The 15,750-nt window shown below is 42.9% G+C and overlaps 1 long non-coding RNA gene across 1 annotated transcript in view; it reads left to right on the top strand.

Moving 5' to 3' along the window:
- Window positions 1-10,663, top strand: part of LOC144819639 (uncharacterized) — a 107,493-nt gene extending 96,830 nt beyond the window's left edge. The window contains exon 3 of the long non-coding RNA XR_013607489.1: window positions 10,572-10,663. This is a non-coding gene — a long non-coding RNA (uncharacterized LOC144819639). The remainder of the gene's footprint in view (window positions 1-10,571) is intronic.
- The last annotated feature ends 5,087 nt before the right edge of the window (window positions 10,664-15,750 follow it).

Genomic DNA, 15,750 nt, shown 5'->3' with positions numbered 1-15,750 from the left:
GGTTTAAATAATCTGACTCATGGAAAACCACTGGGCCACGAGCGTGACGTCACTGTGCAGACGCTCAATGCCTGTCAGACAGGGCAGATGTTCGTTGTGAGCGAAAAAAGACTCTGAAAGGCTGCTACATCACTCTGGAGTAAACGGGAAGAAAAAGTCGGTCTCTTAATTGCGGGAAAATGATGCTACACTGTGAGAAGAGATACTAGCTGTACGTGAATTGCCATAAAGATTATCTGATGTGGGGACGTGATCCCATGGATTACAAAACGGGGATTACGTGCAATTTAATTGGGGGTGGGAAGACCAGGGCTTTGCAATGACATTAGGAATAAAACATTATCCTTACAATTATGTCAAGTCTAGATTCCTGTTTGGGAAGGAACACAGGGGCATATTATCAAGGACCAGTGTTAAAATTATCGCCGTTTTATCGGCAGGAAACTGCCTATAAAACGGCGATAATGGGCTTGATAATACGCCCTTGTTAATTCCCATAGAAGCCCATGTTAACATCAGAACATGGGCTTCTATAGGAATTAACAAGGGCGTATTATCAAGCCCATTATCGCCGTTTTATCGGCAGTTTCCTGCTGATAAAACGGCGATAATGTTAACACTGGTCCTTGATAATATGCCCCACAGTGCCTGATATTGAAAACAGTCAAAGTACAAGACTTTACATGTTAAAGGGATAGTTCTGCTCCTTTACGTTTACAACATTGCTTGATATCGCTCATGTTACATAGATGCCGTAATATGGTGCAGTCATACATAACACAGTTCATGTACGGAAAGGAACATTACAGATTGGAATCAGACATTGTTCCCACATAAAAATATACAAAGATAAGTTGTAACGGAAGCATGATTCTTGCCACAGAGGAAATGTTCATTGCTGCCAGCGCTGTTACAGTGTCTTTACATGAGAAACTGCGCATTGCTGTGTATGTCATAGACCCATTGTGGATATACATTACAGTTGAACTGGTAAGTTTATTCAAGCATGAGACAGGCTAATTGCACTGTCAATGACCAATGATTCATTTGGTAATTCAATTAAGTCGATGAGGTACCCGATCTGTTAAATGGCTACGTCCGGGTCTAGGACGTTCCGGACCCGGACGTAGCCAGTCGGAGTCACTCATCGCGGCTTTTCTCAGTGTGCGATCCATTCCTGCTACACCGATCATTTAACAGATCGGGGACCTCATCGACTTAATTGAATTACCGAATGAATCGTTGGTCATTGACAGTGCAGTTTCACTCGTGCACCCCCGGTCATTGAACCAATCGGATGCCTCGCCAAGTCTATCGGATTACTGCCAACCACCTAGGCGTACCGGCTTCGCAACCAGGAATGCATTGATCACTTCCTCAGCTATCCCGATCCTCTTAGTGCCACGGACGCCACACCAACTTTCTCCAGCACTGTTTACCAACCACAACCCAGTCCTGATGATGATCCCAATCCAAGTGGATTGAAGCGGTCCCAGGATGCTTTTTTCCGGTCCAGGGAAGACATGGCTTGGCAGTTCGGGCTGGACTGTTCCCATAAGGCACAGGGTCAGACTGATTTGCATATAGCCATGTCTGAACTGGGGTGGCTGAGTGAACTAAAGAATGGTGATGGATTAAACCCAGATCAGTTGACTGGGGGTGAGTGTTTGATTTGTTCAAACGCTCCGTCCATCATCCCCTTTTTGTATCGCATTGTTCGCCCTAAGTGTGGCAGGGTATACTCAGACGTGAGTCCCTTGTTCACTTGGCCACTGGATTCAAGATAGCCTGGCTGATGAGGATTATGAATCCGAAACCGGTCCCAGGATGCTTGTTTCCGGTCCAGGGAAGGCATGGCTTGGCAGTTCGGGCTGGACTGTTCCCATAATGCACAGGGTCAGACTGATTTGCATATAGCCATGTCTGAACTGGGGTGGCGGAGTGAACTAAAGAATGGTGATGGATTAAACCCAGATCAGTTGACTGCGGGTGAGTATTTGATTTGTTCAAACGCTCCGTCCATCATCCCCTTTTTGTATCGCTTTGTTCGCCCTAAGTGTGGCAGGGTATACTCAGACGTGAGTCACTTGGCCACTGAATTCAAGATAGCCTGGCTGATGAGGATTATGAATCCGAAACAGGTCCCAGGATGCTTGTTTCCGGTCCAGGGAAGACATGGCTTGGCAGTTCGGGCTGGACTTTTCCCATAAGGCACAGGGTCAGACTGATTTGCATATAGCCATGTCTGAACTGAGGTGGCTGAGTGAACTAAAGAATGGTGATGGATTAAACCCAGATCAGTGTACTGGGGGTGAGTGTTTGATTTGTTCAAACGCACCATCCATCATCCCCTTTTTGTATCGCTTTGTTCGCCCTAAGTGTGGCAGGGTATACTCAGACGTGAGTCCCTTGTTCACTTGGCCACTGGATTCAAGATAGCCTGGCTGATGAGGATTATGAATCCGAAACCGGTCCCAGGATGCTTGTTTCCGGTCCAGGGAAGGCATGGCTTGGCAGTTCGGGCTGGACTGTTCCCATAAGGCACAGGGTCAGACTGATTTGCATATAGCCATGTCTGAACTGGGGTGGCTGAGTGAACTAAAGAATGGTGATGGATTAAACCCAGATCAGTTGACTGGGGGTGAGTTTTTGATTTGTTCAAACGCTCCGTCCATCATCCCCTTTTTGTATCGCTTCATCCAAATTAAACCAACACAACTGAGAAATTCATAATTAGTTATTCATTTGGAGCCACATTGTTTTCCTTTATTCACTGTATATATTCAAGCACTATTCACTATGCTAACCACAATTGTCACCTGCGTCGCCACTCTTGTGTCACTTGCACATGCCATGCACCAAGTCCAATTCGGGTTGTTTTGTTATTTATTCACTTACAGTGCTGCTACAACTGTAAACCACCTAATTATCTTCCAAAATTATATGATGCCATGAGCACTTTTTAAAAAACGTATTGAGTCTCCTTGTTTCTGTTCTAGTAATGCTTTTTGCATACTTGTTTAATCGCCTTTTTAATAATACCATTTGGGATATTGTTTGTTTATTCTGATTACCTACCCCTATCCCAACATGGTTGATGGGTTATACTCCTGTAGTATCTTACAAGATGGAAAACAATGAACAAATGCACACCTATGGAAACTGACTATACAAAATGGCCCCTGACCACATAGAATGGGGAACAAAGGCAAATGGTGGACTATGGCAAACACACACAGGAGGCGTAGTTAGACAGAGACAACACAGCATTGATTAATTTAGCAATGACAAAAACGAAAATCAATCGGGCTAAAATTCTTTACAACAAAACAAGCATCCTTCAAAGGCATTACCCACCTATACCTTGATAGCAGAAAAAATCAAGAAATATCACAAGTTTTTTTTGTATTCTAATCCAATGACATTCATGGCATAGATGATGTTTCAACTTAACAGACACCACAGAAACAGTTGTTTTTCATGCACACATGACTAGCACTGGGCTTACTGGCTGGAGAGCATTCCATTGGCAGACGAGGCTGCATAGCGCATCAAAAGAATATAGCAAATGCATTAAAAACATGGAAAAAATTTACTAAACTGTGCAACTCTTTTCCTTTATAAAAGAAGAAAAATTACTTACAAGGAAATAACTAGCCCCCCATTGAAACTGCAGGTCACCCACCACAATAAATGTTAAAATTGGTTAAAAGTACAAATAAATCCAGGTGCATGGCCCCAATCAAACAAACAAAACCAGTTTTTCAACTTACTTGTGAAATCTCAAATACAAGGTCCTTAAATGAAATGGAATATGCACCAGACACAAAGACTTATCCTTCCAGCTCCAAATCCCCCAAAAAAGTGACCGGGAGGCACTGGGATGAGCCTGCTGGACAGGAACATGAAGTTGGAGACTTTGAAGCACTTTCTTTCAGGTGGAAATAGGTGTTTCAAAAAAGGGCTCCTCGCACAAAAGAGAGGGGTTGGCCTAACGGCTAAGGCGCTCGACCTCGGACCTGGGGATCTGGGTTCGAGTCTCGGTAACGACGCCAAAAACCTCCTGTGATTCTGGGCAAATCACTTAATCTCCCCGTGCCTAAAAAAAAAAAAAAATGAAAGTGTGTCCTCAAGTAACGTAACTGGTGCTATGTAAAGCGCTCTGATAACTGATTCGGTTCGGTTCTAGTTCGCGCTATATAAAACTCCCCCCAAACCAATGCCAAAGGTCCATTCGGGGAGGTTTTTGACTCCAAATCATCATTGTGGGAAGATGTTGATGCTTCTTGGTGAGAGAATCTTTCCCAGGTTGCAGCTGCGGTACATCCTACACGTCCAGGATCGCGTACGGCAGAAAACATCTGCTGGTAGTCGCTGGTGTGCCTGAGTGACATGTAGGCAATCACAAATTCTCGCTGGAGCATGCTGCTGGCTAGCAAATCCCATGGCACTCACAAATAGCTCTGACAATCTCATGGGCCATTGCGAGCACCCGGCTAGACCCTGCAGCGTACGCAAAAGGATATTTGGAGCACGCTAACAAAAAACAACTCCGCTCTGTTGCGGAGTTTATCGGCAATTGGTGCAAGCCCTGGCTGGAGGACAGACCTTGCACTCAAACCCCCCAATGTGCATGTCAAAAGATAATACATAGCAGGGGTTTGGCTGCCCATTGTGGGTTAGGTGGAGGGCCTGGCCAAAGGCCAGGTGTGACTGCTAACCTCTCACTGTGCACAGCACATTATTGGGTTGACCACCTGCAGCCAACCTATGACCGGGAAGCTCATAGGCAGTGTGCACTGGGGTTTTGGCCTACCACTGGCTGGGCTGAGGTGAGGTCCTAGTGGGAGCCCAGGCCCTTATCCTAACCCGTCACCACCCTCGGCTGAAATTCCGAGGTCCTGCACGGTGCATAATTCCGTACTCTACATGGCCAAAGACTGTGTGCAGCAGGAGGTCCGCTGCTTGCTTGTGGATCGGCTTAGGCCATGTGGCCAAATCTTCACTGTGCGCAACTGTATCCACACCAGGATACTGCTCCACCAACTCATAATTAATTGGGCCTAAGAACCTGATGTACTAATGAATTTTGCTGATGCAAAGCCTGCAATTACAGAGGAAATGCATCTGTTGCCTACCTCTTTGTAAAGAAACATGCCTTATAGTCTGGCCTTTGTCCATTGTTTGACATTGCATGGCTCATAAGTAGGTCATGGTATTCAAATACCTTCCTAAACTTACAAAGCAGCATGTCGGTTGTCATGCTGGCTTGCAAGATATGTGGGGTCATGCTGACTTGCACGCATCCATTTTTAGACTATGTGTAGCCATTAGTTTAAAATGCTAGATGCAGTGGACATTTACCTCTAAATATGGCTGGCCTACACATCCATGGTGGAAATTGGAAGGACGAGGGAAAAGGGAGTAGCTTGAAAAGGAAAATATCCCCACTTGAACCATACCCCTAATCACACAGAATACAAGTAAACAAGCCAGATCCTCCTCAGGAGACTTCCCTTCATCCTTTAATCATCCTTCCATCCATATGTCATTTCTCTCTTCTATCTAACAATCCATTTATCTCTTCATACCTTCACATTTCCATCCATCTTTCACTCATTCACTTATCAACATATGGAATAATCCATCCTACCACCTATGCATCCATCAGCCTATCCAAGATTCCATCAATTCATCCTTTCACCCATTCATTTTTTCCCTCTTCTACATCTGTCATTTTTCATCCTTCCATACGGGAAACATCCTTTACAACGTAACTTTTACCACGCAGTGCCTTTACGATGCAACTTTTACAACGCAAACCATTACAACGCATTGCGCTGGGGGGCGCTCTAGGATAGGGAATAAGTTTAATTTACTATCCAACACCTTCCCTAGTGTCCACGGGGACTGGAGTTGGAATAGTAAATTAAACTATTCACTATCCAGTGCCCCAAAGCGCTATGCGTTGTAACGGTTTGCGTTGTAAAAACCGCGTTGTAAAGGCATGCGATGTAAAAGCATGCGTTGTAATGTCATACATCCTTCCATACATTCACCCTTTTACCCATTGGTCCTTTCACCATTCAATCCGCCCTCCCATTGTTCCATCGATTCATTCTTTCCCATTTACATACATTATTCTTTCACCCTTCCTTTTACTCTTCCATCCTACCTTTCACCATTTCCTCATTTTTCCCTTAACATTTCCTTTGCCCCATTCAACATTCCTTTCTCCTACAGCTCTTTCTTTACTCTTTCTATCTACACATCTTTCGTCTCAGACTTAATTTTTCTTTCTTATCTTTCTCTCTCATGCTCAGTTTAAGTTTGACTCTTTCACTGTCTTTTTCCTTTTTTTCATAATTTCAACATTTCATCATTTACCGTGTTGTGCATGTCAGTCCACCTCTCACACCTCCATGGCAGTGTATTCCCTAATAGTACTATTAAGGTACATTGTGTCTTGAGCCCTACAGACTGAAGGGTGATAAACTTCTAAACACTCTTCTGATGAGAGCCAGTTTCCTTCCCAGCACATTAAGTCCAGTGTCAGCCTCTGATTAAAGCGCCTAGGTAAGGGGTTCATTACTCCGCTGATGAGAAATGGCAGAACTGGACGAAGACTTGGGCAGACTGGGTTGAGGGAAGGTGAACCTATCTCCATATATGACATATAGAAGTTAGAGATGTGTCCATGGCTTGCTGTTGCTTTACCTTCATCTAAGATTGATGCTTCCTAGACCCTTGCTGTGGTTGCTATTTCTAAGGAATGGTGGAAATAGGTTAAGTTGGAATAAAGCAGAAAGATTCTGGGCTTATATAGAATTGGTCACAGGCGAATGCAGCTCTAATTCTAAGCCATGCAGATGCTTGATGGTGGGCTGAGTGCAGGAAGGGTATACTCTTGAAGTTGGTCAGGACAGAAAGAGCTTCTCATAGAACAGTCCACAGTCAAAGGAACAATTTCCATCTTGCCTTTTAAACTTGCCTTTGACAAATAGAAGGGTTGTAGGGGCCGTTATGAATAATAAGTGAGAATAGAATTTATATAGTTACTAGCAGCCCGTCCCGACGTTGTCCGGGAGCAATCAGGTTTCTGGGCACCCGCCCGCCCAGACGTTGTCTCAGGCTTCAGGGCCCCCGCCCGCCCCGACGTTGTCCGTGGGTCCCCCGGAGTGCACCCGCCACTTTCAAGGCCCCCAATGAGCCGCACACGGGCCGCTTCACCTACCTCAGCCGCCGCTCCTCCCCGCCTGTCCGCCGCTCCTCACCGCCTGTCCGCCACTCCTCACCGCTCCTCCCCGCCTGTCCGCCGCTCCTCCCCGCTCTCATGTCCGCCGCTCCTCCTCGCGCTCCTGTACGCCGCTCCTCCCCGCGCTCCTGTCAGCACGCACGTCGCGGCCGGCGCTACTTCCAAGGGACTACTTTTTATTTAATCGTAAATATTTTAAAGAACGTATATTTTATTTTTTATATAGCCTGTGTCCATCTGCAGACCCTGACAATTACAACGATGTATCGGGTGTTTGGATTGGTGCTGTGGTTCCTGAGTTTACCCGCCTCAAAGGTTCAAAGTTCTCTCTTTATAATAGTAGTATAGATACATTCCCCACTTCACAAGTGTTTCAAAGCACAAAATGTAAACTTTATTTATTCAGATTTACCTAATTTAGGCTGGTCTTCTTTACTCTTACGGAACTCCCACATGAACTTGAGAAACGTGCAATATTTCTTAATGAAAGGAATCTACTGTTCCTGTGATGAAAGCTGACAGTCTATGACTTCTATTCCTCATCATGCACATCCTTTATAAAGAATCATTCTCTTATTTTCTATTGCCAAAGCCAAAGTAGAATCTTTCTACAAATCCAAGGGGCATTTAATCAAGGACATGTGATATTTATTGCAAATAGCGCTTAGCTCGATTCACATTATCTCTATATTACATCGCTGTGTTAGCGGCGTATTATCAACATTTTGCTAACAGGCAATGTAATACCAGCAAATAACCGAATAGCGCGTGCAATCCAGTGAAGATTTCACAGCGCTAAGGAGAGGCCTGCTGATAGGGGAGTGTGGACCTAACATGGCAATCCACCTCCCATTATCAGTATGCATAAGTAATTTTAAAACCAGGCTTTACATACCTGCGATAACCGCGGTTAGCGCGGTTATTTTCATCGCTTCGAGGGTCTGCTGCATGGCTTGCTCATATTGTGAAGCTGTGTTAGCATGGATTTTCCATGTTGTTTAGCTAGGAAACACCTACTTTGCATGTCATTAGCGATATTGATCGCTGACCTGCAAAGTCGCAAGGAAACACGCGCTAACTCTTGTTAGCGTGTACTTGCAGATAGGGTGATAAAAAGAACGCTGTTTTTCGGTGCTATGTGCCGAAAAAGTGGCGTTGTTGTCCTTAATAATATACCCCCAAGTTTTATAGGCAATGCCAAAACTACCCTTTCCTCAAAAAGGAGAATTATTTTTTTGTTAATATATACTAGGCAGCAGAAACAAAACCGAAAGAGTTCAGCTGAGAAGTGGAAAGCAAGATGTTTAGATCTAAAACAGTTTAGGCATGTGGTTAGGACCTTTATATAACTACAGAAGGTGGTATGTTCTTTCTGAAGATTTTTCAGTGGCATGAGTACCTAATTTCAGAGAAACAGGAGCTTCTTCAGTAGCTCAGACTATCAGTAACAGAGGTTCGTTCATCAGAAGGATTTTCAAATTTAGAATTCTTTTCATCCAATATTAACCCTTTTACTTTCACGACTGTAACCATAAATACAACATTCTCCCTATATATCTCTAGCTTCCACTAAATCTTGTAGAATTGGAGAATGGTTTTCTACTGGTTGGGACTATATGGTTCAATGTTCATAAATGAATGCTAATTACTCGAGTTCCATGAGATCTCAAGGTATTTCAGGAAGTTTTCTTTGATTTCTTCCTAGATCCCACTCACTAGTTCTGTCCAAGAGACCCACAATGTGTCTAGGTTGGGGGCCAGTGGAGGTATCATCCGCATCAACAATGGGCTAGTTTGGAATGTTTCTTCTCTAGTCGACTTGCGTTTCCTAAGTTTCCTCTTCATTAACCAAAATAAAGACAGACAAACAGAAAGATCAATGCACCTGCATTTTGTCCCAAATCACTTTCCTAGTGTTAGGACTGGAACAGACCTTCGACAATCTTGTATGGACATACATAATGAGGGCTTTGGTATGGACGCTATGGCATCCCCAGTTGACTGAATTAAGCTGCTATACTCTGCACCTAGGGCTTGAGTTAAGACTGGTGGTAACATTTCTGTCCCTTATAATATAGCCCTGGGCACTAGACAGGTATGCCCACTTTCTCTGTTATTGTTCGTTCTTGCACTAGAGCACCTGACAAAACTGCATATGCAGAAGCAATTCCACGGAAGCCTATTGCGTGGAAAGTTACATACCATCTCCTTGTATGTTGATAATCGGTTGCTTTAACAGTCAACTTGGCCCCTATGTCTATCATCCTTCAAGCTTTATATTGTTCCTCTGGTCTGCGCGCTACCCCTACACTCACCAATCATTTGGTGGGTTGGGAGCTCCAATAGTCGTACCCAGGAATTGATATGTATCATTCTAGCCGACCAGAGGGTAATCTAGGTAGTACTTTGGTTTACTACAGTGCTAGGTAATATTTTGGATTACTTTGCCCCTAACAGTACTGGGTTGCATTACAATAGCAAACATGCTGATGCTTCCTTCTCTCGTATGTCATTTTTGTATTTGCCTGTTGACTTGACTCTACCTACTTTGTACTTCCAACTACTGGATCCTCTCCTAGAGGAGCACATTTGGGGGTATCGAAGGTGCTGGTTGAATCTTGCTAAGCTTAGATTGAGAATCCGTTAAGGGAAGGATGGGGGCCAGACGATTTTCAGGGATTTTATTTTGCAGCACAACTCCAATGACTAGCTTATAGGCTGGCGGGCAATCATTTGGGGGAAATTAATTTCACTGTAGCTCAGCTCCAAGATGGGGAACAATGTTTACTTTTATTCCCAGATGCTCAACTTGGAATGGAAATCTAATTTTATTTGTGGGGTGCTTTATAATCAGGAGTAGAACGCATCCATATATAAGCTTGCAAATTATAACATGAGGTGTTAGAATTTTGAAATGTATTAACGAAATTATGTGACGAGCTCTAGTTTATGGATAAGTGTCATGGTGAATTAGCGTAGGAAATAAATGGAACTGGCAGAAAAAGGTAACATGTCAAGCTGCGCTGTGAAACTGACACTAGTCAGTTCTTTATCTCAGTTCGCCACCCCAATTTGGACCCAGCCATATGCAAATCAGTCTTGGTTCTGTGCTTCAAGGGAAGACCTGGCTTGGAAGTTCGGTTTAGACTGTTCCCATGAGGCACAGGGTCAAGACTGATTTACATATGGCTGGGTCTAAACTGGGTTGGCATGGTGAGCAAAAGAACAATGGATTTTACCCAGATCTTTTCACTCTGGGAGAGTGTTTGATTTGCTCTGCATTCCATCCATCATCTGTGTGTCTTTTGCCTTCTAGCCCTAAATTCACCGGGTATGCTCAGACGTGGGTCCCAAGCTCACTGTGCCACTGGATTAAAACTAGCATTGCTGATGAGGAGTGATGCCCTGAAACCGGTCCCAGGATGCTTGTGTCCATTCCAGGGAGGACATGGCTTGGCAGTATGGTCTGGACTGTTCCCGTGAAGCACAGGGTCAAGACTGATTTGCATATGGCTGGGTCTTAACTGGGGTGGCATGGTGAGCGAAAGAACGATGGATTTAACCCAGATTTATTAACTGGGGCAGAATGTTTGATCTGCTCTGCATTCCGTCCATCATCTGTGTGTCTTTCAGTAGAGAATGTACACATCTTGTATTGCTCTAAATTGGTTTTTGCTCATTTCAATGTGATTTGGAACTAATTCACAGATTATATAGAATTATGGTTATTCATATGTGCTTCTAACAGCCCCATAATAAAAAAACAAATGTATAATGCTATAATTTGACCGTCTTAATATTCTCACTTCCAACAGCTTTTACATTATGTAGAACATGAGATGCATATTACTATAATATTCCCTTTTTACTGTTTCTTTTCTACATATTTTATACAACATTATGAAACATTAGGTTCCACTTACTTAAAGATAATGCACATTTAGAGAGCTAAGCTGATTTTGTATCTTGAACAGTGTCAGATCAAAGATGTCCATCTGCACTGCCAAACAGGTGATCCTATCACTGCCATTAGAGGAAAATGATCAAATTAAATTCATAAAATGCCATGTTAAAAGAATGAGCAAGTGTTTCTTTTCTAATAGGTGAAGGGGTTTCAAATTATTTTTTGGTAGTGTGATTTATATCCCCTTAGTGAATTAAGTTAAACTAAACGTGCAAATAATGTACTTCGATGAGTGTGTAATACAACAGCTCAGAGGCAGTGACCCTGTCTCACTTACCAATGCAAATAGTCGACTCGTTCAGAAATACTGACTGCATTAAAGACCTTTATTAGTAAATGATCATTCTTTTTCTTCCTCACAATAATCATCATCGAGGTACTGGTAATTCTAGGACAGGGGAAATAACCAGGACCACATATTTAAAGGGAATAACCTACAATGTTCAGTATGTCCATGTCAATTCTCACATGTTTTCAAGAGTGATGAATTTAACTAACCAAAACCTCCACCTCATACACCACAAAATGTAATACTGATGAGCCTAACAAACTGGTATAACAGGGTCAATCAGAATTAAAGAAGTACTCATAATGAGGACGAGGGGGCATATTTATGATCCGAGTTGCTTGCGACACAACTAAAAAATGAGATTCATGAAGCCGCGCATGGCCACCTTGCATGCCGCTGAGTAGCCTTATAAATTTGAGTAAAGCAACGCACTGCAAATTGCTGTGTTGCCTTTCTTTGTGCTAGGAAAGCATTCAATGGGCAGTGCATAGGTGTTCCCACACAACTTCCATGGTTTTTGGCACATTCCCATATTTACCTGGACTTGTAAACCAAGGAATGCACCAAAAATATAGGCCTTTGCAGGAGAGACCCTAATGAGGAGAAATATCTTTATTTCTCCTTGTTACTTCCTCTTTCTATGTACATTCTTCAGCCAACATAGATAAAAGAATATGGCTCCCAAGATTGTTTTCTGCAGGAAGTCGCCCCTTCCTGCACAGAAACAAACCTGCATGCAACATAGGCACCCTTGCACCATGATGCACAGCAAGGTAGTTTGATTATCCATACTTTTGCTGTCAATGTTTTGTACTTTGCATGTGAGGTATGAACATTTTTATCCTCAATTTTTTTTAGCAATATTTTAAAGAACAATATTTTTGATGACCATGGTTAGTAAACTTGAGATCATTTTCATCTCTTTATTTAAAATTGCCATCCTCAAGAAGATTGTTATGTTGTTTCTCTGTTATTTATAGTTTATAGAAATGCATGTTCCTAACCTCATTACCGAGGATTGGTGAAAGTTGACGCACAAAAGATCTGTTATTTCATTTAATCACAATGTGCCATTTAAACATGGACCAGAAGTTTAAATTCAGCTGATGGTGATGAAGTTACAGAGCCTGACTCACAACATTGGCAAGGGAAAAATTTAAATTCACTCTTATATGTTTGTTCCTATATTTGTAGTAGATTTCAGACTTCCTAGATATCCACAAAGCCTACAGGGTGCACTCCTCGTTTTTGTTTCTGTTGCAGACTCCTGCAACTCCTACTTGTCCCTCCCATATTTCCTGCAAAAGAGCCGTATTCACAAAGCGCCTCCGCACTCATGGCGGAGGGCCCGTAGTCATGTGGGAATCTCAGCACTTGGGGCAGAATCTCCACAATGAGAGTTCTCAGGCCCAAAGTGTATTCGTACCTGTGGCTAAGATGTCTGCCTAGAAAACATAGAATAATCTCTTATAGTTGCTGTATACCCATAACCTTGGGCCAACAAACACAGATGGTCTTGATTTAGTCCTATGGATTTCAGGGCTAATTCTCTTTAGGGCTAATGCTATTTATTTGCTCTAAAGTGCTATCTGCTAATGTAAAATATGAAAAGATTGCAAACTTTCAAAAACTTTCCCATCTCACTAGATGTTAATAACATTGAAATGCCCAGATAATCAAGAAATAAGGAGCCCTTTTGCAATTGTTGCCCAACTTATGACAAAAATATGCCACCACAATTAAAAGAGCATTATTATATGACTGGGAGAAATCAGGACCTGTTTACAGTGTCCCCCCACTTCTTGCCCCCATTTTCACCTCTAGATGCTGGTTTTCTGACTCTGACTGTGCCCTGGGCTCAGCTAACCAGACCCAGGGCCTGTGCTCTGTGTAAGAAGGCTGTGGTAATTTGGTATAATTACAATGACAGACCTCTGTAAGTCCCTAGTATATAATACCGCAAGGGGGATTATAGCTACCTATAGGTCCCTAGTATATAATAGGGCATGGAGGTTTAGAGGCCCAGTAGATTACCTGCACTAGAGTGTACAATACTGTCATGCCTGCTGTCATTTTAACAGGCAGCCTTGCAGTCTGCTTTCAAATTGAAACTATATGCAAATTTGAATTTGGATTCAAAGGTACTTCAACGTATGTATCAATCTACCTTATGTTTACATATGTAACCCCTAAGGTCTCCCCAAGGTGCCCCAGGTGTAGGGAGCCTTGTAACTATAAGCAGGGATATTATAAAAGATGTATATAAGTCCTAGTGAGGGAAAAACTGCCAATTTCGTTTTTCATGATTGTACTGAATAGTTCCTTGGGCTAACATGGCAATATTTGATTTAAATATACACATTACACACATGTGAAAATATACTTATATGTATAAAAATAATAGTTAAGATAGATATCACAACGTGCCACTGTTGGATTTATATTAAAACTATGGCAGAAAATAAGTTATTAAACTTTCTTTTCTGTGAGCCAAAATACAGCCTTTAGCTGCTCTCTCCTGGTTGGCCAACCTCTGCCAAGACTAACCAGGCAGTTCTAATAAGGTGTGAAAATCCCTGCTAGAGAGACAATGGGTATCCTGTGAGCTGAGAAGTACAGGCTGCAGAGCAAATGGCAGGACACAGATGGGGAGTATCCAAACTGGTCCTCAAAGGGAGAATGACACTTTAGGACGGCACAGGCAGACCTCCACATCCTGCTGCTCCCAGCCACACAGAAGCCCCTTTACTTAGAATAGAGAGAGGGTTGGAAGGCGAGTGTTTAGAAAACTAGCCACACCAGTAGGTTGGGTTAGCCAGACCTAGGTCCTCTGGAGAGACTTTCTCTATATTGGATTTTGAGAGAATGGTGCCTTTTGGACAAATAAAATGCCACACTTTGGAGAAAGTGGTCATACACCTAGGTGACCCCTTAATGCCCAGAAACTATGAATAAATAGGAAAGAGCTGCACAGCTTCTAAGTTCTGCTGCTGGAAGAGACAAGAAGAAGACGGACTGCCCTGCTGCCTCCCTGTCCTGCACTAAGAGGACTGCACTCATCAGGACTGCACCTGCTGCACACTGTGGGACTCAGCACCAGAAGGGCTTTGTCTGACTCTGAAAGTCTAAGGAGTGGACTCCCTACAAGCTTCAGATTAACAGAGCCCACCTGCATCATCTCCACCAAGAGTCCTCATCTTGGAGTGCATACAGTGGACTTTTGAGGATTTGGCCAGGTGCATTGTGAGATTTATAGTCCAGACCACCCAGGGACCATCTAGGAGAGTGCAGAGCCTTGGATTTGTGTTTTGGACACTTTAAACCCTCAAGAGGAACTTCAGAAAGAGGTTCCAGAAGTTTGGGGCAACTTTTAGAAAAAGCTCCATAAGGTGACCGACCCGATGTCTCGAGTCAAGCTGGCTACCTTCAACTGTGCACCAGCCTAGATTTTAGGTTTGTCCCCCTGACAGCTCTGGAACTCCTGACTTCCAGGATATGACTGGGGTCTTGCAGAAAGTCAAGCCAGCAAACCTGCACCAAATCTGGCCTACGTGCCTTGCTCAAAGTCGAGGGAGTAAGCTTCAGAAAAATGACAAAGTGTAAAGGTAAAGTTTTGACTAAGGCCTCCCGCGTACTGTATCCACCCAAGGCTCCAGCGTGGTCAGCATCAAACTTTGAATTTGTCCTGGTCAAGCGCAACCAGATGTCCCGAAGTGGCGCTATATGTTTTTCATTATAAAGTGTTTATTCTTTTTAAAAATGTATATCTCCTGTTCCCTACATTGGATTTTTGTTGTTTTGGTGTCTATTTGTTCCTAAAAGTATATTTGATGTTTATATATTTCAGTTTGATTTTTATTTTGTGTTGTGTCTTACTTATTTAATGTATTGTTGTTTTTAAATGCTTTACACACCTGTCCCTTACGTTAACCCTGCCTGCTCTGTTGCTAGCTACCAAGGGTTGAGCAAAGGATTCATTTAATGAACACATAACTGAACCTTTTATTGTGTTTGTGGCCTTATTACTAGAGGTAAGTCGTTATTTATTGCTAATATTAATCCACTTTCGAACAATAAGGGATGAGCATGATCATGCCAAGGATACCCTAAAGATGCAAGGAATTATCAATACTATACAAAGGCCAGCATGAGATGGGGACTGACATATTCATATGATCAACATAATGTGTCCAGAACAACTGGCATTATAACAGGGGCAGCTTTTGTAACAAATGTTAACAG

Source organism: Lissotriton helveticus, chromosome 2_1 (assembly GCF_964261635.1).
Source record: "Lissotriton helveticus chromosome 2_1, aLisHel1.1, whole genome shotgun sequence".
In the NCBI taxonomy this organism is placed as follows: Eukaryota; Metazoa; Chordata; class Amphibia; order Caudata; family Salamandridae; genus Lissotriton; species Lissotriton helveticus.
This window is presented reverse-complemented; position numbering and strand designations above follow the sequence as displayed.